The sequence below is a fragment of the Pteropus alecto genome, unplaced genomic scaffold (assembly GCF_000325575.1).
Source record: "Pteropus alecto unplaced genomic scaffold, ASM32557v1 scaffold45, whole genome shotgun sequence".
NCBI classification, from domain to species: domain Eukaryota; kingdom Metazoa; phylum Chordata; class Mammalia; order Chiroptera; family Pteropodidae; genus Pteropus; species Pteropus alecto.
Window position 1 is genome coordinate 35,021,816 of NW_006442491.1, and position 26,225 is coordinate 35,048,040.

Here is a 26,225-nt window from a genome sequence, read left to right on the forward strand (position 1 = left end):
TTTGAGAGGCGGTGGGCGTTTTTTTTTTTTTTTTTTTTTTGCTGCAGAAAGGCAGTCAGGGGAGAGTCATGAGAGACTGTTCATTGAGCAACGAATGAATGACAAATATGGTGTCGCTTTGGGGTTCGAGGTCACATGAAACTTATGTTAGAGGGAAATACAACACTAGGTTTGTGTGTCTCTGTCTGAGGCCGTGGGAACAAGTTCAAGAAGATCATCTTCCAGCTTATCTTTGCTCAGGCTGAATAGTTTGAGTGAAGTGTATCCTAAGGAATTGGATTATGAGCATGTTCTCTTTCACCTGACCTTCCCTCCTTCCCTCCTTCCCTCCTTCCCTCCTTCCCTCCTTTCCTCCCTCCCCGTCCTTCCCTCCTTCCCTCCTTCCCTCCTCCCTCCCTCCCCCACTACCTTCTCTGACTGTCACACCAGAACACTGCAGACTGGCTTAAACAATAGAAAGTTATTCTCACACAGTTCTGGAGGCCGGGAAGTCCAAGGTCTTATAAACTCATTTAACCATAATCACCTCCTTAGAGTCCCTATCTCCAAATACTGGGGGTTGGGACTTCAACATGGGACACAGCCGAGTCCAGAGCAGGCGGCGTAGATAATCTTAGTGTTTTATGAACCTGAGTTCAGGCTCGGAGATGTGGGTTAGTTATAATGGATTTCACTCCTCTTCTTAATTCTGTTTTTTTTTTTTTTTAACCGAGTGGGAAATAATTAACCACTGATCAAGGCGAACATGGAGTTGGAACCGTTACCTGTTTTTACCGAGTAGGTCCGGGTTTGTGACTAAGTTGTAGAGGAACTGAACGTTGAACGCTGCAGAGTTCCTCGGGGGTCATGGCAGTTGTGCGAACTTGCGGTGGTGTCTGGTGTTCCTCTCTGTATTAGGACAAATCCTCTGTCTCTCTGTCTGTCTGTCTGTAACTCTCTGTCTCTGTCTCTCTCTCTCTCTGTTCATCTCTGTCTGTCAGTCTGTCTGTCTGTCTCTTTCTGTAGAGAAAAAAAAACTGAGGGAAAATGCGATTTAAGTTAATGGAACCATGAGTACTGTGTGATACAGGAAACCTAGACCTGATCCGTTTTAAGAAATACTTATTGGTCACCATCTCTGAGCCAGGCACGTGGACTCGGAGTAGTATGATGAACAAGACAAGCGAGGTCCCTGCCCCTAGAACATTCCGTCCTGGTTGATTAAATCTCCGTCTTTTAGAAGTAGCAGGGCACTGACGCTTGAAAGAACGGGTTTTGGGGGACAGTCAAGTGAATTAATAGCTTAGCAGAGGGCCGGGCCGGTTCCCAACGGTTTGGGATGCGGTAGGCACGAGGCGTCTTAGGAAAAGCCAGCTGCCATCTCATGTTTCAGAGACAATATCCTTGTTCTCGCTGCTACATATTCTTTGGGGTCTCTGTTGGCAGCACAGTCCTGGATGGGGTGAAACATCCGTCCAGCCTTTTCTGATTTTTGTGTGTGTGCGTATGTGCGCGTTTCCTTGGAGCCCCAGGCCACGATCACTGGTCCTTCCCTTTGCCGTGACTTTCAAACTCTTCCTCAGTTTTTACCTGGTCGATACGTTCTTGGTCTGATTTGGGAACATATGCCACTGCAATATTTTATGAACTTTAATCATGTGATAATGCATAGCGCATTTTCCTTTTAAGAAGTTAAAACGTTACAAATAAATGCCAAGGCTAGTGTTTGTTGGCAGTAGCTTCCTGCCTTTAAATTCCTTAGCAGAGGGTAACCATTGTTATCAATTTGCCTAATATAATTTCGGATGATTTCTAGCATTTGCATAAATATAGGTATCCCTAGAAATATAGTCACTTGGAACATGCGTTCCTTTATGTAAATGATACCCTATGTGGAGTGTTTGGCAAAATATTTTATTCACTTACCTAGAGAGAAACACATGTACATAGGCAGAGGTATACTAAGGAGACTATTGCATCACGGTTTCTGGTGGTGTAGGTTAAAAACAACAAATATGTCCATTAATCGAGGAGCGGATAAATACCTATTAAATTATGCATACTATAGAATTCTGTATGCTTTTAAGAAGAATGGAAGAGATATAGAATGAAATGCGTACATATATAGACACATGCTGACATGGTGAGGTCTTGTCCATGCTCTGCATCATATATGTGTTTTCAGTGGATGACTTGTGACACAATATGAAATTGTTGACACGTGTTCCTCCTGTCGTGCACTCAGAACATCTGGAGGGTAGGCGTGGAAATTTTCATTTTTGTCTTTTGTTGACTGGGTTCGGGGTGGGCTTTCAATAAAGACTATTGAACAAGTGAAAAAAAAATTAAGTGAATGAATAAATGAATGTGCTATACTTGAACAAATAAATGAGGACGAAATGTGTAAGTACATTTTTAAAAATTAGAATTTTATCGTTACAGTCATTCTGATTCAGTGTTCAAAATCACGAGTTATACATGGATTTAGTTTTCAAAAATAGAAATTCCAGACATATTTGTTTCAAAGTTAATCTTTTTTTAAATAATACTTATATTACTTTCTTATTGCTGTTGAAACAAATGATCATGAATTTAGTGGTTCAAAAGAACACAAACTCAGTATCTTATACTTTTGGAGGTCAGCAGTCTGAATTGAGCCTTGTGGGCTAAAATCAAGGTGTCGGCGAGGCTGCGTTTCTTCTGGAGGCATTAATGAAGCTTTCTTGCCTTTTCCAGATTCTGGGGGCAGCCTGCCCTGCTTGACTCACGGCCCCTTCCTTCACCTTCACTCCAACCCATCTCCATCGTCACATCTTTTTCTGATTTTGCCCCCCATTCCTCTCTTATAAGGACACGTGTGATTACGTAGTGCTTACCCTGATAACCTAGGATAATTTCCACGCAATAAAATCTTTAACTTAATCACATCGGCAGAGTATCTTTTGCCTGTAAGGTGACACCTTCACAGATCTGGGCATTAGACGTGGACGTCTTTGGGGGAGACACGTTTTTTCTTTTTTTTTTTTGTCTACTACAATACATCTTGTTGCTATTGATTATTAAATCTGACAACCAGAAACATCGTACCAATGCAAAATGGTAGCGTTTTGAGCCTGTGTTCTCTCTTGTTTAACCCATTTCACAAAGTTAATTTATTTATCAAGTACACACATCACTTCTTATATTGGCTGCCAATGAAAAGAGGCATGATTCAACAGACGAGAGGCTGCCATGATGGGTTTTGTGCCTCCTAAGAAGATGCTAGCTGCCCAGAAATGCGTGCAAGTAATACAGAGAAGTCAGATTGTTGGCAGCCATCCAGGCCCATCAGGTGATGGCATAAGTGTCTAGAGTACGCTTTTATGCAATTCTTGATGCTGCCGTAATTGGATAATGCATTGGCTGACAGTTCCTGACATGATCCTTCTCTTTCTAGTTCTGCTTACTTCTGACTCTTCAAGGGGACAGGGGACGCAAAAAGAGAAGTGTGTGTAAGAGTAAAACATGCACTTGCTGCGTGTCATGCACCCGCAGGCTAACGACAGACGGCGTCTCGGATCCGGCTCCAGGGTTCTCGTCTCCTTGTATGTAGTTCCTTAAGTGGGCAGAAGTGCGTCTGGTTATATAACCCTGTTATAGAGAGACGAAGAGCTGTATTTAAATATGCATGCAGAGAACCCATTGTCAGCTGCAGACACATATCTAATTACTGTAAGAAAGAAAAAATCCATGAACTTGAATATGATGTGGGGGTCAATTTTATTCAAACTAGGGTTCTAATTCAGTCTGAAAAGAACTGAGCAGTAATGTTTAAATCATGCCCTCACAGGAGATGGTATGTGTATATGTATCTATAGCTCTGCTTTATTTAAAGAGGCTTTTACAGCACATGGGAAGACATGAGTGAGAGAGAAAATGATTTAAATTTAACCCTTCGGACATACTCTAGTTTAGGGACGTTTTATTGTCTTCTTTGGGTCTGGTAGAGTATGCTTTTGTGTCTGAGCTATATCTTCCCCTTCCAACATTCTGCGCTAAGAGCTTTATCCTCACAAAAACTCATTTTCCTCCAAGTGATAAAGATGAGACTCTAACTCAGATGGTGTGTCCCCAAGTGTGTGCTCTGCACTGACCCAAGGTCTAGCTTAGCTATCAATGATGACAAAAGTTAATTTAGGTTTCGCTTGTCTGTTCATCTATTTGATTACTAAATAGGCACTTAGCTCCTAACTGTCATCCGTTTCTACTCACAGAACACTTCTGACACCAAATGCGAGTGGGGCTTTCCCACACCAACTCATTCTCCAATACTTCGGACACCTATAGGTGTCCTGCAAGTCAATTCAATTATGACACTAACTGCCTAGCGTTAGTGCAGACCTTACAGTTTAAAAGCTCAACCACAAACTCACTCCCCTTTTCAAGTAGGGTGCCAATTACAAATATTGGGTCTTCAGGGTTTCCCACACTTCTGTCCATCTTGGCCACAAATTGGCTGTTCACATGACCCCTTTTTCCGATTCCATAATTTGCTTAAACAGCTCACAGACTCAAGAAAATGCTTTACTTCTATTTTTATATTATTATAAAATATAATTTTATTATAAAGGATATTATAAAGGATACAGATGAACAGCCGCATGAAGAGGTGTACCTAGGATGAGGTCTAGGAGGGTCCTGAGTCCAAGACTTTCTGTCCCTGTGGAGTTAGGATGTGCCACCCCTATAGCCCATGGATGCATTCACAAACCCATAAGATCTCTGAACCCCACTGTCTAGGGTTTTTGTGGGGGTTTCATTCCATAGGCACAATTGATTAAATCATTGCTCATTGGTTCATTGGCGAGCATCTCCATCCTTAGCCCCTCTCACTTCTCTGGAGGTCAAGGATGGGGGCTGAAAGTTCCAACTCTGATCACATGTTTGGTTCCTCTGGGGATGAGCCCTCATCCAGAAGCTATCTGGGGGCCCACCAGAAGTCCCCTCACTAGCCTAAACTCAGGTATGGTTGGAAGGGGCTTATTATACATAACGAAAGATGCTGCTCTCACCTCCACCACTCAGGAGGTTACAAGCGTTTTAGGAGCTCTGTACTAGGAAACAGAGACAGGGACCAAATATATATTTCTTATTGTATTCACAATATCACAATGCTAAAGATCAAGATTTTTCCTAGACTGGGAAATAGGGAACTTAGATTTAGTTCTCGCCCTGCGAGAATTTATAAGGTCGTGGGAAACCCACTTCCCAACTGGCGAGTAAGTCTTTAACATCTTGGCGTCGGTTCCGTGACGCTGAATTTAAAGCAGGTTTTTCTCAGAAGCAGTTCTGGTTTAACAAACTGTCTCCTGGGCTCAAAGTTCCTCATATATCAAGTTTCTTGAAAGCCACGCGTTCACTTTTAAATACAGCGTGTATCAGGATTCGTGTTTTTGTGTTCTTTAACCATCTTCCAATTTCTTTTATTTATTTGGGAATTTGAAAATATATGTTGCCGTGTACAGAATCGCTAAAGGATTAGCAGGCTGATTTGATTTAACTAGAACTTCCCACCCTACGTGCAGTGTTGAACCACTGAATTTAATATATTTGAGTTTGAACCCCTTCTGTGTGTATCGTTAAGGTTTTATTAGCATTTGGTTAACTCACTTGGGCTAACCTGGCCTCAGTTTCTTCACCAGGATAGTGGGTATGGATTCTTGGAAGGATCAAGTGCTACTGTATAGGAATTCCATGAACCAAAGTGATGCCCTAGCACGTTTAAGTTCTGGAATAAATTGGAAGCATTTTGCTTTAGGTAACATGGGATAACAAAAGAATCCTAACATCAGTCTATGATGGCGTCACACAACTTGAATTTGAATTATTTAGTCACTGAAGTACATAGGCCTAGTGTAAATGCTGGCTTTGACGCTCACGAGCCATGTGGCTTTGGGTAACTTAATTAACATCTCTGAGCTTTAGTTTCCTTTCGGTAAAATACGAATAATAATAATAATAGTAATAGGTTTTTTCTTATAGGATTTTTGGTGATGAAGGTGCTGGTGGGGATGATAAAATGATGATGACGATGATGACGATGATGTTGATGATGATAATGACTCATAGATACTAAGCCCTTACTTTTTGCCAGGTACCATGTCGAGGACTCTGTGTATATAACCTCAAAATATTCTCAACGACCCTATATGGCAGGTAGCATTCTAATCCCATCATTGTTTTAATGAGGAAGTTGAGGTTTAGTGAAGTTAATTAATATATAGGAATTAGCACATCGAGAACCCCAGTGTAGATTTGACTAACTTTTAACATGTACTGTTTAACATGTCTTAGTTAATGTTTTCATTGTACTCTGCTAATCTGAATTGCAGTCTCTTTTATAAGGATTGAAAGAGATATAATATGTATTAAATGTTTAGCATTCATCCTATAGTAAATGCTACATAAATCCTGGGTGTTTAATTAATATTAGATCTATTTCTGTTTTACTTATGAATTATAATCTTTATGTATCCCATTTCTATTATTCCCTTGAACATTTAAAACCATCCCCAAATGATTAAATTATTTATTCTCTACAGAGATGCAAAAGTTATCGGTGCCTATATCATTGGAGATGAGGGAATGACAAGATTTCTACACTATCTATGGAAAGGCAGAAACAAATTCTTCATTTAGGTCAAAGTGTTAAGTTCGAATATGACTTGCACTCATTTTTTTTTTTTTTCAAATAAGCAGCTTGTATTTTAAACAAATATCACTTAAGTCTTTAACATCATCCTCTTGTGATTCAGTTAAGAAGGAGAGTAAATGAGTTGTTTAAACAAGATGTTTATACCAGTTCATTTGAGAGTGAATGATCCATTCGATAACTATATTTGTGAATTTGGCTCGATGCTGTAAAATAACCAATCTGTCTGATTTTATCTTTGAATTAATACTTGTTTGGCTTCAAGGAGAGCTGATGCGCTAGAAATCGCATATTATCTGTGGCAAATCTGACTCAGGCTTTTAGTAACACCCCATTTCAAACTCTCAAGGGAGAGACTACTGTTATCTTAGCATTTTGGTCTGAAAATCCAGTGTGTTCTAACTTCTGTAGTGCACATACCTGCCTGCTGATGCTCCTTGGCCTACAGCTTCTGCTGAACTTGGACTCTTGTCGCAATGCCTATGTCATCGGGTCCCTCCTCTCTCAGTGGCTCAGACCAGAGGTATCTCAATAGAACTCCTAATCCAGCTCCGCAAACATGCCCCTCACAAAGTCCTTCCCCGTCTCGGTAAAGGGCAGCTCCATCTTTCCAGTTGCTTAGGCTATCAGCCTTGACTCTCTCCTTGTGTCACGTCGCATTGGTAGTTCCTTAGCAAATTCTGCTAGGTCCGTGTGCAAAACACATCCAGGATTGAGTTCTTAGTACCTCTTCTGTTATTGCTCTAGGTCAAAACTCCCCGTATTATCACTTGGACCGTTAAAACAGCCTTCGAACAGCCTGCTCTCTTGCCCTTGCCCTTGCCCATCTTTGGTTGAGATCATTTTTTGAGACTATAAGTTAGAGCATGGCGCTCCTCTGCTCGAAGCTCCCTAAGTCTCAAATCTTACTCAGAATGGAATCCAGAGCCCATCCGTGGCCTCTGAAGTTTCATGTGATTGTGCCTCTGGCTCCTTCTCTGGCCTTTCCTGTCTGTTCACTCTGTGCGCTGCTTTGCTCTCCCATAATTATGGCAGGCACACTGCCTCAGGGCCTTTGCACTTACTGTCTCCTTGGAATGTGCTTTCCCTGCCTGTGGCTCAGCTTGCTGTCTTATGTCTCCGGGCCCTCTGGTTGAGTGACACCTGTCAGAGGGGCCTTCTATGAGCGACCTCTTAAAGTAGTACATGTCTTCTCCCGTAGGCCTTCTCCCTCATTTTCCAGCTTCATGTCTCTGTTACCAGCGTTCGTGTCTTTTTTGACACAACTTCCGACACCAGAAATCCAATTCTCCGATACCAATTGGCCGTCCAGTAATTCGGTTCGTTTCTGATGCTGATTCCCGCAGTTCGCACAGATGCCCCTGGTTAAGGGCTCCATCCCACAGGGCTGCCATTCATTCAGATCCCAGCCCCAAAGGAGCTACCCAGATGACTTACCCTTCTACCTGGCTGACTACAAATTTGGGGTTCTTGCAACTCCTTCCTCAGGTTCAGTCACTTGCTAGAACAACTCACAGAACTGGGGATAACATTTTACTTACATTTACCGCATTGTATAAAAGGTACGACTCAGGAACAGTGAAATGGAAGAGACACGTGGACAGGTACAGGGAGGGGGTTCTTCGTGGGACTTCCATGTACTCTCTGAAACTGCCGCCCCCCCCCCCAGCACTGTGCCATGTTTACTAATTCTGAAGACCTCGAACCATTTCAATTAGGGGGTTCTATGGAGGTTTTATTATGTAGGCAGGATTGATTAAATTATTGCCTCTTGGTGATTGAACTCAGTCTCCAGCCCCTCTCTCTTCCCCAGTGATTAGGGGTGGGGGCGGGGCATAGAGTTGCGTGACTCAGCCCTCTAATCACATGATTGGTCCTTTTGGGCCATCGGGAGTCACCTCATTAGCATAAACTCATGGTTGAAAGAAGCTAGTTATGAATAACTGAGGATGCTCTTAAAAACTCCCATCCTTCCTCTCACTCTGGAAATTCCAAGGATTTCAGGACCTCTGTGCCAGGAACCAGGGACAGATGTGAAATACATATTTCTAATTTTGCCACACCCACCAGCCTGCTTCATGCAGTACTGAGATGTTGACTGTCTGTCTGCACCTGTGAGAATTAAACTTCTCAAGCAGCAGGTGACTTTTGCCAGTTTTGTTACTGCTTTTATTCAGTACCCGGAACAGTGCCTGATGTACCACAGGCACTTAATCAATGCTTATCGAATGAGTTACTTAATTCAGTCGAACATTCACTAATTCAGTAGTTAACGGAGGAGGACCACGGATGGAGTGAACGTGCTCTCGGTAACAGTCACAGCTCAAGAAAGAGAGAGACGACCAAGTGCTTTTCTGAAGTCCCTTCTGGTTTGAGCATCAGTTTTTCATAGCTCTGTTTTATTCCCTTTGGAATATTCCCTAAGCTTCGCCTTTCTCCCGGAAATAAATCTCCCCCGCCCTGCTTTTTTTTTTTTTCTGGCTTTATTGAAATAGAATAGACAATGAGTCGCTCATATTTACATTGTACAATTCAACGAGTTTTTTCCAATTATAGTTGGCATACGATAATATATCCGTTTCAGTTGTACAGCACGGTGATTAGAGATCTATATAACTCACAAAGTGATCACCCCACTAAATCCAGTGCCCCTCTTCCCCCTTACGTATTCGTTACAACATTATCAACTATTTTCCTTAAGTTACACTTTACACCTCCATGTCTATTTTGTAACTGTTCGTACTTTGTAATCCCTTTTCCGTGTTCCCCCCCACTCCCCTCACAATATTCTCTGCATCTCTGAGTTTATTTCCACTTTTGTAGTTGTTGCTGTTGTTGGTTTTGTTCTTTAGATTCCACGTGTGTGAAATCATGTGATATTTGTCTTTCTCTGACTGATTTCATTCAGCATAATACCTTCCTGGTCCATCAAGGCAATATCTTTTTCCATCCCCTTCCTTTTAGTCTGTGTGTGTCTTTCGAATGGGCTTTCCATTTGTCGCAAGCCTAGGGACCTCAGCTAATGCAACCCCGAAAAGCCTGGAAGAGCAAAAGGAAACCATGCCTGGCACATAATAGGTGCTCAGTGAATATTTTCTATATTTGCACCAACCACTGCCTTTGTGGGGGCCACTTACCTTCAAAACCACAATGACAGTGTCACAACTATCAGTTAAGTAACTGCTTAAGGCCGGCATCAGGGACCACGTTCGTTCTGGCCGCAGAATTGAAGCATTGGGTGCGGTCCCGCTCATCTCCTGGATCCCTGGGCTTGGAAAATGGTGCCGGCTAAAGGCTGGGGAAGTGGAGTTTGCGGTGGGGCGCCCCACTCACCTCTCAGCCGTGCCCCCCGCACCTCCCAGGTCTGTCCCAACTTCGGTGTTCCCCCGTCGTGAGGTGGCGGGGGGCTGAGGGGAGAAAAGATGGCGAAAGAGGAGCCTGGGACCGGGGTGGGGGCAACACGCCAAAGCAGGAAGATGTGAAGGGGCGGCTTCCTGCAGGTGAAGACGGAACTTAGGTTTTTTTGTCCCTTTGTCCCTTTGGTCTCACATAGCGGTCCCGTCCACTTGCTAACATAAGCCAATATTTGCCGCTAAGTGTCCTCATTAGGATGCAGTGAAAAAATCACAGGATTTGCCCTTTGGAACCCCTACCGCTTCCAGAAACCCAAACTCTGCTTTTCTGACTACATTCGCCCCTTGAATGATCTGACTTTAGCCATGTGTATTACCACGTTGAAACAGATCATTGTAGGCTGTTGGGACCTGTGCTCTCGCCTGTCACTTTGCTTTGGAGTAGCAAGGAAGGTGTTGGCTGTATCTTCTTCACTATTCAGTAAGGAAAACAGAGACTCAGAGGGGTTTAGGAATTTATTTGCCCAGGATCACGTGGTAGAAGGAGGGAGGGGTTTGACTGTCTTTATGGAGGAATAAGTTCATGTCAGAGAAGACATCCACCGAAATGCCCCAAAGGGCAGGCAACGCATTGTATTTTTATCAGTTTTATTATTTTATTTCTTCGGGGCTTATCATAATTGTGGGTTGGCCTTTGTGAGAAGTGACAGGGAGGATAGAAAGATGTAGATGCAGATCTGGTTTTGAGATGTCAAACTCTGTTATTTAACCTTTTGAGAGTTTCTTCATCTATAAATGGAGACAGTAACAAAACCCCCTTGTCGGGAGAGTTAAACGGGCTACATTTATGTAAAAACTCAGAGTCGAGGCCCTCATTAAATATTGACCGTTATTATCCATTGGAAAGTAGCCCGCTCAAAAACTGTGCTGCCTGTTTTTACAGCTTAAAATTTATTATTATAATAAGTTAGGCAATAATGAAAATATTATTTCATCTTTCCTGAAATTATGGATGGGTTTGTTAAAAGTTCTTATTCAGGTCTTCTGCCGCTTCCCACTTGATGATCCAATTTGTTTTGAGGATTTGATTTGCCGGCAGATTTGGGGCCAAACACTAAGAAACAAATCGCTTTTTTTTTTTTTAAATATACGCACATGACACTGCAGTTTCTTTCCAGGACGGTCCCCAGCCACAGTCCGCATCGTTTCCTTTCGGTTCCGACCACTTTTCACTCACCAAGTTTTACTCTACCTTTGGCTGCTTCTCCCAGTTCAAGTTCAGGCTTCTCTGATCTCTAGCCCGAGAAGGCCTGCGTAAAAGCAAACCAAGAATTTTTTCAACCATTTCCCGCATTCCGCTCTCTTAGGTTTGATGAGGTCAGATTTCCAAACTGCCAGCCCGACAATTTTCTCCTTCTCTCTTGATACTGTTGGATAAAGAGAGGCTGTTTAAAGAAATGCTTTCGGTCTGAAGGGTGGCCCTTTCTCCACACGCTGCAGGGCGAGGCCCTGAAGTTGGGACACAACACGGGACGGACAGTCTGGCGCCAGGATTCATGCAGTTCTAACTGGCGAATATTCAGGAAAGAAATGTATTTGTTCTCTCTGCACCATACCTGCTGCCAGGGATGCAAGCTGGCTGGAAAGCGAAAGACAAGGTAGAGGCTGATGAGTTTGGTATTAAGAGCATTAGAAATAATGGACGTCTCTGTAGAATTCAAACTCTCTTGCTGCAGACTCGAGGTTTGAGGATAAACCAAGTGAGCATTTGGCAGAAGCCAAGTATGCTTGGTTAAAACAAACAGGCAAAAACTCAACACACACACACAGAAGATGTCCAATTGCTGGGGCCTCCTGGAGCCATATAATTAAATGATACTGTTTTTCCGGAACTACCTGGAGCAACTCCATCTTCCAATAATAGATACCCCTTTGTACACATGGCTGCGTTTGAAATCCCAGAAAAAAAACAGTAGGACGGTTATCAGAAATCAGACTTTTCCTTGTTTCTTTCTGAGAACCAGTGCGAAAGGCGAGTGTAATTTCTTATTCGGAGGTAGAGATGTTTTAAGATGAATGGCTTACCACAAAAGGTAATGTCTGAAATAATTGGATTTTATTTATCACAGACAATGTTTATTAAGGTACAGTTTGGCTGCTCTTTTATTTTACTGAGAAGCGATTCAAAATGGTTGAGGTTTCTGTATAGGTCTGATAAGGATGCTGAAATAATTGGACTTTTCAGCAGAAAGGGCCATCTAGAGAATTTCTTGCATTACTGTTTCTCTCCAAAATTGAAAGCTTGAGCATCTTGCCTGAAAACATAGATTTGGTATTTGAATGATATACGAGGTGTGTTTCACCTATACGATTGCAGTTCTAAGGTCAGTGGCCAACTTTAGGATCTGTGGTTCAGAATTTGCTTTTCTTTCTGGGAATGGTGTCTTGAAAAGATTTTTCTGTTCTGAATTCTCTGACAATAGCCATTTTGTGGTTTGACGAATATACATACATTTAAGTTTATATTCCTGTGCTTAAAATTTCATGAAGTTTCTTTATACTTGCAATTCCCTGGTCGTTCTCAAGAAAACAGCCTTTAGCTTGCTTTTTTCCACAGAACCGTATGTTGTCATGGCATCCACAGCTACTTTCAAATCCAAGAGCAGACCTGTCATGTTGGTGTCATTAGACAGTGTATGCTCCAGTACTCGCTAAGGGGGCGGGGTGCTAAACCCCAGAATGGAATCTGGGGAGCAAAGTTGCTTCCGTAAGAACAAAATAAAACTCAGTGGCATAGAGAAGGTGGACCTGAGTAGAAATGGATTTTTTTTTTTTTTTCTCAGAAAGAGAGAGCATTTAAAAAAGAGTTTAACAAAGTGGCAAAGGGATTCAGGGGGACAAGTTGAGGCTTTAAGATACATAACAATGTTACATCTCACCAATGGAAAGCTATGCATCCATTAAAAAGAAAGATTAAGGCTATGCATATTGAAACTGAAAGGTGCCTTTGATTTATTTTCAAGTGGGAAATTAAAGACAGTTCTGCAACATTCTACTTAGTACGATCCTCTTTATTTATTTTTAAATACAGACACGTGTATATAAGTAGAAAGGTAGAATGATCTCACTATTATATTTAGGTTTGGCTGCATATGACTGAAGGCTCAGCATCGTCGTGGCTCACGAAGGTGGAAGTTTAGTTTTCTTTCATTGAAAAGAAGTCAAAGTTAGTATGGTAGCTCCAAACTCACGAGGAAGCCGGGTCTCTTCTCTGAGTCTGCTCTAGCATTCTAGAGTGTGGAGCAGTTACCTCAGGGTCCAGCGTGGCTGCTGAGTTCCATGCGTCATGTCTCTCTCTGCAGGGCAGAAAATGAAGGAAAGGCAGGAGGACAGAGTCATTTTGTCCCTTCTCTTTTTGAAAAACTTTCCTGGAAAGTGCTCACAAAACTTCTTCTTCCTCCTCACCCAGTACTTAGTCACCTTGCTTCACCTAGATGCCTAGAAAATACAGTACATAGCCCGGATTTCGTTGGTATCGGATGAGAAGAGAACGGTGAGCAGGAGGCGACGTGCGGGCATTGCTGTAGGCGACATGGGGGGCGGGAAGACTTCCTTTTTCTTCTTTGTAAACGTCTGTGTTGATTGTTTTAAACAAGCATTTTTTTTTTAACTTAAAAGAATAAGAAATGTGTATTTTAAAGAAGAAATAGCAATGAAAGGGGAGACGTGGTGACCCGTGAGTCCGCGATTGATGGCACGATAGAAATGGTAGAGCTCCGTCTCGTCAGACCTATTTTTCAGTGTTAGAGCATCTTCGCGTGTTTGAACGGGTCTTTGCTCATCACCCAGCGCTGGGCCCTGAACAGCGTCACGCGGAGATAGGATTCTAGTTCTTGGCTGCTCGTTAGCCTTTTCATGGCCAAATGCAGAAGGCCTTTGGGTGATCAAGACCGGAGGCAGAATTTTATTAATAAGACAAAAATAAATGGAATATTTTAGAGAGGTGGTGTATAGTCTAGTGGACAAGAATGCGGGCTCTTGGATCAGAATGGCTCTTTTTACTTTTCATTTTCTAAACCTCAGTCTCTCACCTCTAAAAGGGTAATAATCATAGTTGTCCTATATCATGGAACTTTTCCATGAATCTAAAAAGATAATGCTGATCTGGTGACTGGCCATTAGTACGTGCTCAATAAATACAAGATGGATGTTTTTGTTGCTGGCACACTATATGTCGGGCATCCTATAATTCATTCGAATTTTATCTCCCTCTTATAAGTTGATAGGAGTGATAATATTTTTTATAGCAGTTTTATTGAGATATAATTCAGACAGCATAAAATTTACCCTTCTAACAGTGAACGATCTAGTGGGTTTTACGTATTCACAGGGCTGTGTAGTCACCACCACAGTCCAGGTTTAAAACATTTTCATCACTTCGTGGCAAGGTGGAAGGCTGCAGGTGGGTATGTGCCTTGCTTGGCAGAAAACTTCTGAGTCACACGCAGACCTGAGGCTTTGTGCTCAGGGACTGCTTCTGTTCACAGCCTCTGCTGTGTTTCTTTTCCCGCTGATTAATCCTCACCAGGCTTTCTCTCTCTCTCTCTCTCTTTCTCTCTCTCTCTCTCTCTCTCTCTCTCTCTCTCTCTCTCTCTCGTTTTTTATTTCTTTGTTGGCTATAACTTTTCTAGCTGGACTCAGTTTGGGGCAAGATTCCAGGAGGTTCTGAGACCTGAGGTCTGAGCAGTATGTCCTCAGGCTTTGTCTAGACCTCCTGGCCCAGAATTAATGGCTGTCACCTGACCTCAGAAATTCTTTGAAGTTTTGAATATGTTGTCCTGGGACGATGGGCCTGTCTTGGCTTGTTGGGATCTGTGTCTACCTGACCCGAAAGCCTTCTGTCATATTAACAGGAATGTTTGGTCATCTCGATGCTTGGCTTCCACCATGACAAATACTGGGTTTTACTGCATTTTAAAACATGTGGAGTATACGCTGCCTCATTAAACAGACATGCCTTTGATCCATTAGACCTTTTAAATCTGGGGTAAAGACTTTAATTTTGAGAAGACTTTTCTTTATCTAACATCTTCTTTTTCTTAAATTTGACCCTATTGACATTTTGGGCCAGATGATTCTTTGTAGTGGGGGCCCGTCCTGGCATTTTAGGGTGTTTTAGGCCAGCTCCCTGGCCTGTGTTCACTAGATGCTGATAGTGTCTCCCTAGTCGTGACAAGTAAATACTATCTTCAGACATTGTCAAATGTGTCCTGGAGAGTAAAGTCACCCCAGGTTGAGAACTATTGATCTGAGCATAGAGGTATCATATTTATCATCTACAGTTCTCTGTCACTCAGAGGTGGATTTTTGTTATAATCCGGATGATATATAGCAAGAGGCCATTTCACAGCATTTTAATAATCTGAGGTTTCGACATTTTTTTCTAACCTGTTATAATTAAATTAATATGACTAGTAATAAAAAAATAATAAAACAGGCAGTTAGGAAAAGAATACAAAGAATAAGATGATAACTAACCTCTCAATATTAAATTTGTGATATAATAAACAGTATTTTTATGTTTCGATTGTTTATTATTTGCTTTATTTCACAAGATAAATTATTTTTTTCTCGAGCGATGTCAAAATTAAAAGGTAAAAACTACGTATTTGGGGTCGATTTTGTAATTTTAGAGAAACTATGGCCGCCAGATGCTATTTTCAAGCAGCAATATCTATGGACAGAAACTGTGTTAAAACCTCCTTGTTGATAATCATCTCAGTTTTTACTATTCTGCTAACGACTCGGTAGAGTGTCCTTTTATTGCCAGTGGTCCATTCAATTCCTGAAGAATTATTTTAAAAGAAAAACAGCCGGAATGGCTGAACCACCAACCACCAAACAAAATAGGCAGCGCTGAAGATCTACTTCTGTTAAACACTGGGGATTTGAACTCGAGGTGGTGACCATGCTGTGGAAGACAAGACAGACCTGACTTCAAGCGCTGACTCCACAATAACATACTAGTGTGACACGTAATACGTCAGTGTGGCCATGGTCACTTTGCTGAAGTCTCTGAGCCTTCCAAATTTTCATCGGTGTAGTGGGGACAGTAACAGGCCCTCGCTCACACAGCTGGGGCGACACTTAAATGAGGAATCGTTTGTGAAATACTTAGTCAGGGTCCCTCATACCATCACCATTCAGCGAAGGTTGGTGAGGATGACAATGATGCTTATATGTCACATGGTTCATGTTTGACAGCGTTTGATTCTGCACATCCTTCAATAAACTAAACAACGCCCCCTCCCCCCCAAAAAACAAAACTCCCAACCAGCCTTGTAGGTGCTGTCAATTTTGTATCTGCATAACAAGAATAATTTTTAATGATTGATGGGTTTCTTTGTTGTAAATTGCCCGTGAAGATATCAACTTTTCTCCGTGGCTTCTCGGGTTTTCTTCTCTTGAATTCTTGGCTTAGAATTTTTTTTACAACATGACTATTATTCTTCACTCTTTTTTTGCAACATCTGTCCCTTTTTTTTTTTTTTTAACAGAGTGCTTTCTCAACCATAGAATTCATTTCTCTTTCTTTCTCTGAGAGCGACACTCTAATATTTTGTCCTGAACCCTCGCACGGAATGCCTTTTCCTCTGTGGCCCGTCATTGCGGAGGCTAAGCCTCCCTGCCCTGTTTCCTAATGAAACCGTTACAGTGACTCAACTTCAGGACAGGCGTTTTTGATGAAAACGCTCTAAGGTGGCGTTTTCTTTTTCTTTGCCGTGGTAGACAGATGCCTTTCCAATTTGGTTAGACCCCATTTCTAATTATAGGGATATATTTATTTTAGTCTATAGGGAAATGTAACCATCTTGAGGTTCTGTGGTTTCAGAATAAAAACCATTGATACTTGAAAAGAGCAGTGTGACAGCCACTGCAGTTTTTCTCCATGGTCAGAAAATAGCATTTTGTAGAATGTACTTTTAAAGAAAAAATGTAGTTATATAGTTTCTTTTCATAGAATGCCTCTTAATATATTTGAATGTTCATACTCTACTTACCTTGGGCTTTTTTTTTTTTTTTTTTTAATCTTGTATAAAGAGGTTAAGGCTTGTTTGGGAAGCTTAGGCCTACTTCGATATCTGAGAGCAAATGTATGAAATTCTGGGAATCTCATGAATTCTGAGTCTGACTTTTTCCCATTTATTCATTTGCTCATTCATTTACTCACCCAGTCATTCAAAAAGAAAGAAATGAGAACCTAATGTTTAATGTTCTCCTAAGCCTGAGGATTCAAGGCGATTAAACGGAAAAATGTTTTTTTTAAATATTCAAGGGAGAAAGGGAAAACATAAATATGCAGACAAATCAATGAGCAACAGAATTTAAGATACTGATTTTAAGTTAGTATGTGGGAGTTGTAGGTACTTAAGATTTGATAGGTAGAAAGGTGTCTCCGAGGAGATGACATCACGGACGACTGGGAGTGTATCGAGGGCCTCAGTTACTTCTGTGACCTTTACTCAGAAGCTTTCTCTTCCCCACCCGCCCTGACTCTGAGCCTGACCACGTGACGTGAAGATTAGCAAACCTGACACACACGGAAGCTTCTAAAAGCATTTGCAGACTTCTGATTCTGGGGCGAGGGAGTAGACACACCTTCCCCTGTCCCTCCTGCAAAGTACAACTGAAAGCCCTGGACATTACGTGTCAATTATACAGGGCCAGGCAGAGATATAAACGAAACCTCAGAAGTCTCTGAAAGGCAGAGGGACCCCTCACCGTCACGGGACGGCGGCGTTGGAGCCACAACTCTCTGATGATTTTTCTGAGTTTCTTTTTGGCCTCAAATATCCCAGACTTGGAGCTAAAGAAGCCAGCAACTGAGAAATGCCAGTGGATACCCCAAAAAAGCCCCAACAAAATCCCCTCCCTGCTTTTTTTCTAGCCAACAGCTCAGGAAAGGAGACAGCCCAGCCATACAGAAAACTCTCAGAAAATGACTGCTGCACGTCAGCCAAACACCCCAGGGTGGACTGCGGCCCTCTCCCACCCATGCCAGCGAGGGCTGAGAGAGGAGGCTGGACTTGCACCCTGACGAGTCCCTGTAGTGAGAAAAACTATTTTCCTCTCCCCCCTTAGGTGCTGGACTTTGGCGCTATCAATTAAATGGACAAAAGACAGATGAACAGGAAACAAGAGATACAGATTCACTGATATTTTTACGTCCATGGGGACTTCGCAGAAAAGAAGTGGAAATCCAAAGAATAATTAGGTTCGGGGTCATATACACCATTTTAACAAAGGGTGACAAATTGCGGAGGAGGGTCTAGACAAAAGGAAGGGGGCTTGAGCTCCTGGGGGCGGTAAATTGTGGAAAGGTGACCAGGGAATGTGTAGCAGGTGAGGGTTGTTCAGTATGGCTTGTTAAACGGACTCACCTTGGTGCCACCTCTGGTCTTCCAGGTATGAGAGGAGGAAGTACCTTTGTAAGTCACCTTTCGAGGGAAGTCGACGCCTTGCTTTTAGGCAGAAAGGGGGAGGGAAGAGAACTCTTCTTGTATCTGCTGTTTCTCAATCGCCCTTCGCTCGAAATAATTCTCATGCCAAAGTAACATATTTTGGGCTGGTGCAGTCTGATTTTTCCAACCGTAACAAGATACTCCACCCACAAGGTGGTGTCTGTGAAGGGCAAGCACGGAGCCATGTATTTCATTCCTGCCAGTCCGTCCGTAGTTGGCCCTCCTTACTGCCCTGTCACAGGGGACTGCGTAAGGAGCTTGGACTCGAACCCTCACCCACCCATAATGAGGCGCCCACCCCTCTCCCCACTGGGGTGGTGTCACAGGAGGCCTAGGGGGCAGTCAGGACTTTCACCATTGCCCGGTGGTAATGGGACCGTCCCCATGTGGTGTCAGTGGAGCTGACGTGAATAGACGAAACTGCCACCGTCAGCCGCCAGCCATGAAGAGCCCCCCTGCAGACATCCATGATTTTTCTACTTGTTCTCTCTTCGACTCTTGCTTGCACCGTGAGGACAAGCCCCAGCTAACCTGCTAGAGACTCCAAGACCATGTGATGCAGAGCCGAGTCACCCCAGGTGAACTCGAGACGACATTTGATTTGGTTGCTCGTGTGTGCATGAGCCCAGCCATGACTGGTGAAGCCTGGTCGGCTCAGCAGATCTGCCTCATCAGCTGTCACATTCATGAGAAGCGATAAATGGTGGTGGTTTTATGCTGCTAAGCTCTGGGGGGATTTGTTATGCAGCATTGCTAATGGATAGAGAAGTTTCACCTAAGATTTGAAGGGCGAAAAGGAGGCAGTCCTGTGAACAGCAAGGAGGAGAGAGTTTCCACAAATTCTTTCATCCCTCATCAGAGAAGAATATAACATTTCGGAGGCTGGAGTGTGGTGAGCGAAGCAGGAGGTGGTAAGAGATGGTGCCCGACAGGTAGGCAGGGTTCGGATTATACAGGGCCAGGCTATGAGATTGGAACTTAGTCTTGGCGACTTTGGTTTGGTGGTCACACGAAGACTGCGCTGGAAGTCCCTTTGGAAGTCACAGTGTTGACTTTCTCTTTTAACTGCGCCAAAGACTTATTGAGTGCATACGACCAAGTGACAGCATCCTGCAGGTGTGTTCTGTCATCGTGATGTCCACGTGCCCAGCATTGTGCCAGCGCCTGGCTGGGCTGCTCACTCATCTCTGCAAACCAGGCGTGATGCCCAGCATTGTGCCAGTGCCTGGCTGGGCTGCTCACTCATCTCTGCAAACCAGAAAGTGAATCAGTGGCTCTGCTTCATGCCCTGCCTTTTCTTCCGTGCTTGGAACACGGCCTAGCACGTGCTAGATGCTCAGTAAATATTTGCAAGACGAATGAGTAAATGAAGGAACCAAAGTGTGTGTTGTCCTTGTTTGCATGCAGGTCACCATCTAGCTGGACGGCATGAGCTGCTAACGTCTATGGAGCACTTCCCGACCAATATACGTGCTCACAGCATGAATTCATTCAGTTCTTGCAACAGCCCTGTAGGGAAGATGGTATTATTAATTCATTTAAGTACAATGCAATCTTCTAAATAGAGGCTCATATTATAATATATACATAACCGCGTGTTTATTATGCTTAATAATGTAGGATTTATATAAACTTAGGTGTTTAGTACGCATGGCCGACTCATTGTCTCCGTCCTCAAGTTGCACATCCTCCCTCCAAAGGCTGCTTTTCTTCCAGTCTTGCTCAGTGAATGCAAACTTCATCCTTCCTCTTGACTGAGTTAAAAAATCTCGACATTATCCTTGACCCTTCCCTTGCTCTCATCCCTGCGTCCAATCCCAACAGTGAAGCTTGTCGGTCCTACTTTCAAAATATATCCAGGTCCTGACCACTTCCTGTCTTCTTCCCGCCTTCCATCCGGGCCATTGACCACTTCCTGTCTTCCTCCCCCCTTCCATCCGGGCCCCCGGCAGCATCACCACATGGTTTATCACAGCCGTCTCCTCACCAGGTTCCCTGTTGCTGCCTCGGGCTCCCTCTAGTCAACTTCACATAAATCCATTCAAAACCCCTCATCTCGCATCCCATCTCACTCACGGAGGAAAGCCAGAGTCTTTCCAGAAAGACCCCCGAGGCCCCCCAGTCCGATCCACTCTCGGCACCACCGTCCCTGAATTCTCTGGACCTCTGCCGGATTCCGGATTCCTCCTCCTGCATGTCAGGCGTGTCTCTGTCTCAAGGCCCTGTTGTCGTTTCTTTGGCCTGTCTCTTCGTCTCTTTCAGGTCTTTGCTCAGCCTTCACCTTCTCTGTGAGAACTTCTTTGATTACCCTCAAAATCAAAATACATACCACTAGCAATTTCTCTCCGCTTTCCCTGGTTTATTTCCCTTCACGGCACTCGGCACCGTGTGACATGTCATCCGTGCGCCGGAACACATACACGCACGTGTGAGTACCTATCTGGTTAACGTATCCATTGTCCGCAAGCCCCGGAAAGGTGGTGGATTGTCCCCATTTTGTTTAAAGCCATAGCCGTACTACCTCAATAGTGCCTAGCACACGGTAGGCACCCAATAAATATTTGTCCTAGGAATGAATGAGTGATAGCGACTCCTAAATTTTTGTTTAAATAAAATGCTCATCCAGTAGTTAAATTTCTCTAGAGTAGTTGTGTGTTTTTTTTTTTTTTTTCCCCTACGAGGTTAGTTAAAAATAGTAACTATCTAAATAAATGCTACCGCTATGGCTTCCTTAGGCGGTTTTGTTCCTCGCTCCTCCAGCTTGCTCTTGGCTCGTTGATCCGAAGGACAGAAGGAGTTGTGGGGAGAAGGGTACCTCACTTTCTCGTTCTATGTCAGCTCTCTCGACACTGGTCAACTCTGTACCGACAAGGGAGGATATCCTGTGGGTAGTGAAGAGGCCCCAGTCGTAAAGCCGCCTTTTGGGATATTGATTTTAAGCCGGTTATTAAGAAACAAAAGACTCAGAAAGAGCCTTTGACCCTCCCCCTGTCTGCCCAAGAGATTCAGAGAGAAGGACTTGCTCCAGGAAAGAAAGCTTATTCACTTCAGCCTCATTGGAATTAAGTACGGTAGATGGGATGGCACCAGGCAGGGGCCTGGTGGCTAGGTCACCCTGTGTCCCTCGGAAGCAGGAATTTACCTGCCTCTATACGTTCTGCTTGTTCTCAACTACCTGTAAATCGCCTGCTTCCTTTGAAACCCCATCACGGCCTCCTCCCCTTTCTCCTTTGTCCAAAATGACATGTATTGGCAGTTTCACGTCAATTTTCATGCTTATGTGAATTCCCTGCTCACCCATATTAAAACTTGATTTTATTCTGTTAATCCGTCTCTGTTAATTTGATTATTAGCCCAGCTCGAAAAACTTAGCAGGTGGGAGGAAAATTATTTTTTAGCCCCCACAGTAGCAAGAACAATTTGTGACAGATATGGATTCCACGAGAATTTTTCAAAATAACACATTCCTGGTTTGATCGTTCCCAAAACATGCATATCCTTCACTTAAACGTGAAGGATATATAAATGAAGAAAGCAGCAAAATAAGGCTAAGATGGTAGGAAGGGGCCAGTTCTTGCAGGTTCTGGAATGTCTTGTCAAGACTTTGATTTTTACCCTAAAGCGGGGGAAAAAAAAAAACAACCCTGCAGCCACAGAAATGTTTTTCGTGGTGAATTGATGTGGTCAGATCACTGCTTTCAAGATCACTCCAGATGGACTGCAAGACATGGATTGAAATGCGGCCAGAACGAAAACAGGAAAACTCTCTGAAACTCAGAAGCCGATGGCTTAGATTACGGTGGCAGTCCCCAGCAAAGCCGATGGCTTAGATTACGGTGGCAGTCCCCAGCAAAGACATGAAGATGCTTTAGGTTTAGCTAGAAGGCAAAATACATAGGATTCGGTGATTGATGGATTGTGTTAAAAGATAATTTTCAGAAACAGGTAAAATCCTGACTGTCATAAAGTTTTACAATGAACACGTTAAAGGTTCTGCCTAACTCATTCGTCGAATGAGAGAACAAAGCAGAATATATATTCATAACCAGTACAGAAGGTAATTATCAGGAACCCACACATTTACAGATCCCGTATAGTCAGAGAAATGTCCCAGAGGGAGACTTGCCCCATCCACAGTGAGGCAGGGAAGTCGATGGCTCCTCTACTGAAAGGGACGGAATCTGCATCTTTGCAGATGAGAATTATTTTGCATTTCTATGAGCTACCTACAATCGAGGGTTGATGCTAGCTCCTATAAATTAGAGGCAGATCACCCTGGAAGTGCGTGTGCTAGAGAATGTGTAGTTTTCTCCTAAAGTACAGATTTTTTTCCTTATCATTGTGTACGCATATGTGTGTGTGTCTGTGTGTGTAAGAGAGAAAAAATGAGGGCAGGTGGGGAAGGGTTGAATGTAGCTCACAGTCTTTTTGTGTGAGTGACTGAGCCCTATCTACTGAACGAGTGTGTATATTAGAGCAGCAACGCTAAAAAGCAGGGATAGCCTATTTTTTTTTTTTTTTTAAATTTTTATCATGGTGCCATTGGTTAACGAAACCCAGTAAGTTTCAAGTTTCAGGTGTACAATTTTCAAGTAAAGCATATATATGCATATATATGGCATATATATGTGTGGGTGTGTGTGTATATATATATATGTATATATATATACATACATATGTATATATATATATACATATGTATGTATATATATATATACACACACACACACACATATATATGCCATATATATGCCTTACTGTTGAATTGTACACCTGAAACTTGAGTATATATATATACACACACATTGCATTGTGCATTTACCACCCATAGTTAGATTTCTTTCTATTACCACGTGTTAGACCCCTTTTACCCCATCTACCTCCTCCCACCCCAAACCCCCTACCCTTTAGTAACTGCTAGTCTATTGTCCATGTCCATGAGTCTCTGTTTGTTTGTCCTGCTCATTTGTTGCTTTTAGGTTTAGTATATATATATACACACACATTGCATTGTGCATTTACCACCCATAGTTAGATTTCTTTCTATTACCACGTGTTAGACCCCTTTTACCCCATCTACCTCCTCCCACCCCAAACCCCCTACCCTTTAGTAACTGCTAGTCTATTGTCCATGTCCATGAGTCTCTGTTTGTTTGTCCTGCTCATTTGTTGCTTTTAGGTTTATACCCCATGTATAAGTGATATGTGATTTTTCAACTTTTTCTGTTTGGCTTATTTTGCTTAGCATGATTATCCTGAGGTCCATCCATGTTGTCGCAAATGACAGTATTTCATCTTTGCTTACGGCTGAGTCATATTCCATTGTATATATGTACCACAGCTTCTTTATCCAGTCATCTATTGTAGGACATGATTGCTTCCATGTTCTGGCCACTGTGAATAAAGCTGCTATGAACATCGGCGTACAAATATCTTTCGGATATGTGTTTTCAAATCTTTGGAGTAAATACCCAGTAGAGGGGTTGCTGGATCATAGGGTAGATCAATTCTTAGTTTTTTGAGGAACCTCCATACTGTTTTCCATAGTGGCTGTACCAATTTGCAGTCCCACCAGCAGTGTATGAGGGTTCCTTTTTCTCTGCATCCTCTCCAACACTTGTTATTACTTGTCCTGTTGAGAATAGCCATTCTAACAGGTGTGAGATGGTATCTCAATGTGGTTTTGATTTGCATTTCCCTAATAGCTAGTGGTGGGATAGCCTGCTTTTTATATGTAGTAATTTACTAACAGCATTTTCTGTGGTATAACTATTATTTTTAATGACGGCAGTTTCCAATTTCCAGATCAGCCATAATTAATAAAAACCAGTCCCCTGGAACATTTAGAATATTTCCAGTTTTTATGTTGAAGAATTCTATTCTAATATGTGTTTGCATATTTCCTTAATTATTTCCTCAGGGAGAAGTTTCTAGAATTAATACTTCTGGGTCAAAGGGTGGGCATAATTCTGCCTGTAGAAAGGTTGTGCTAATAATTTACTTCACCATCAGCAAAAGGTTGACATAGCCAATTTATTGCCTGTGGGTGCTTTTAAGTATTTTTAATCCTCTTTATAAAAATTTTATTTTATGATTAATTATCCTGTTTTTCCTGGTATTTTTTTTCTTGTGGTGAATTTCAAATGTACCTTGCAGTCTTCTCCAAATTAGCATTTCTTTCCTGGCAAATGAAAAGTATACTCTGTAAATGATAGGCCTGGAATCCCGTTGCTCACTCGCGAAAATGATTTTTTCCCCGTCACAAAATATATGATTCTGAACCAGTTCGTTATTTTGGTAAGTGGAGCTGGTAGCAGCCTGCAGGTCCTGACCCAAGGATGGCACAGAACCCCTTTTATACTTTTCATCTATCATCTTCTGAAACCCCGTAGTGACAGAGCCATTTCATAGAACCAGGAAGTGGTCCCTGTCTTGATCTCGGACATCAACCAGTCCAGATTCTGCAATTGCGAAATTGCGCAATGGCAGACGGCGGGGGCATTATCTCCTGGGCTCATTCCTACCTCCTGTCTCTTCGTGGTGGTGAAAGCCTCCTCCCTTTGCCTCCAGGCTGTGTCACTCGGCACCATTTCCCGTGGCTGGTGGGTGCTGCCTGGCTTGTGGTGGATCATCAGGCTCAGAGTCATGGTGGACCCCAGGCTCTAGGAAGGCGGCTGGTTACTCTGGCCAGGCATCTGAAGCCAAAGTGGAGGGCTGGGCATTCTGGAGAAGTGACCGGGCAGCTCCAGGCAGCGGGCGGCCCACGCCTGCAGAGGCAGTTGGCTAGGACTTTAGTTTACTGCAGCCAGAACTCCTGGGAGGCTGGAGAGAGGCAAGGCCGACCACGAGAAATCGAGAAGTTGCATGAGAATCTTCCAACGTAGGTAGAAATACTTAGTGTGTTTGCATTTCTTGACTTTGGTCCAGGATCCTAAATACTTTATCACGTAAGGCGAGAGACAGTGAAATTCTTTTAAAAGCGCACACTTCTTGCAGACTGCTAGGATACTGTGGTGTCCTTGGACTAGGTAGGGTTTTAAGACTCCAGTTTCAGAAATACTCCAAAAGCTGTCACCGTAGGTGAACAGTGAGCGCCAGCGAACTTAAAATCACAAATGCAAATGCTACTCAGAAATAGCTAGGCTGAAAAGTTATCGTCCAGATGAAGGAGCATATGGTTACAACTAAATGTCTCTTTTTAGATTATGGGAAGCATAAAAATAAACTTCGTACAGGCGGCTCGACCCTCAGTGTACGTTTGTTCATCCCTAGGAGTCTAAGTTTTCTGGGAAAATTCTAAAGTAACAGTTAATAGTTTTTGTTCTCCAGAGTCACGCAAACCGAGGCGGGAATCCTGGCTAATTTCTACCAGCTTCACGCCCTTGAGTAACCTCACTGTGGGGACATTTCCTGGTTGTAGAATGGGGATAAAAATAGCACCTGCCTCACAGGGCTTTCGGAGGGGTTAATTGAGATAATGCACATAACAGGTTTAGCATTCTACAGTGCACGGAGAGTTTAGCCAAGGCCGGGTGCCGATATTAACATCCTGGATGAGGAAAACATGATTCGTTTAGGCGAGTAGGTGGATGGAAATAAGGTTAGTGTGTGCGAAATGAGGCTTAACTTAGTATTATATGGCTGAGGGTGTATCTTTAGAGTTGGGGAGAAGAGAAAGTC

General features: G+C 42.9%; 1 protein-coding gene across 1 annotated transcript in view; it reads left to right on the forward strand.

The window, feature by feature from the left end:
- Positions 1–26,225, forward strand: part of DOK5 (docking protein 5) — a 128,290-nt gene that overhangs the window by 25,637 nt on the left and 76,428 nt on the right. The window lies entirely within an intron of this gene.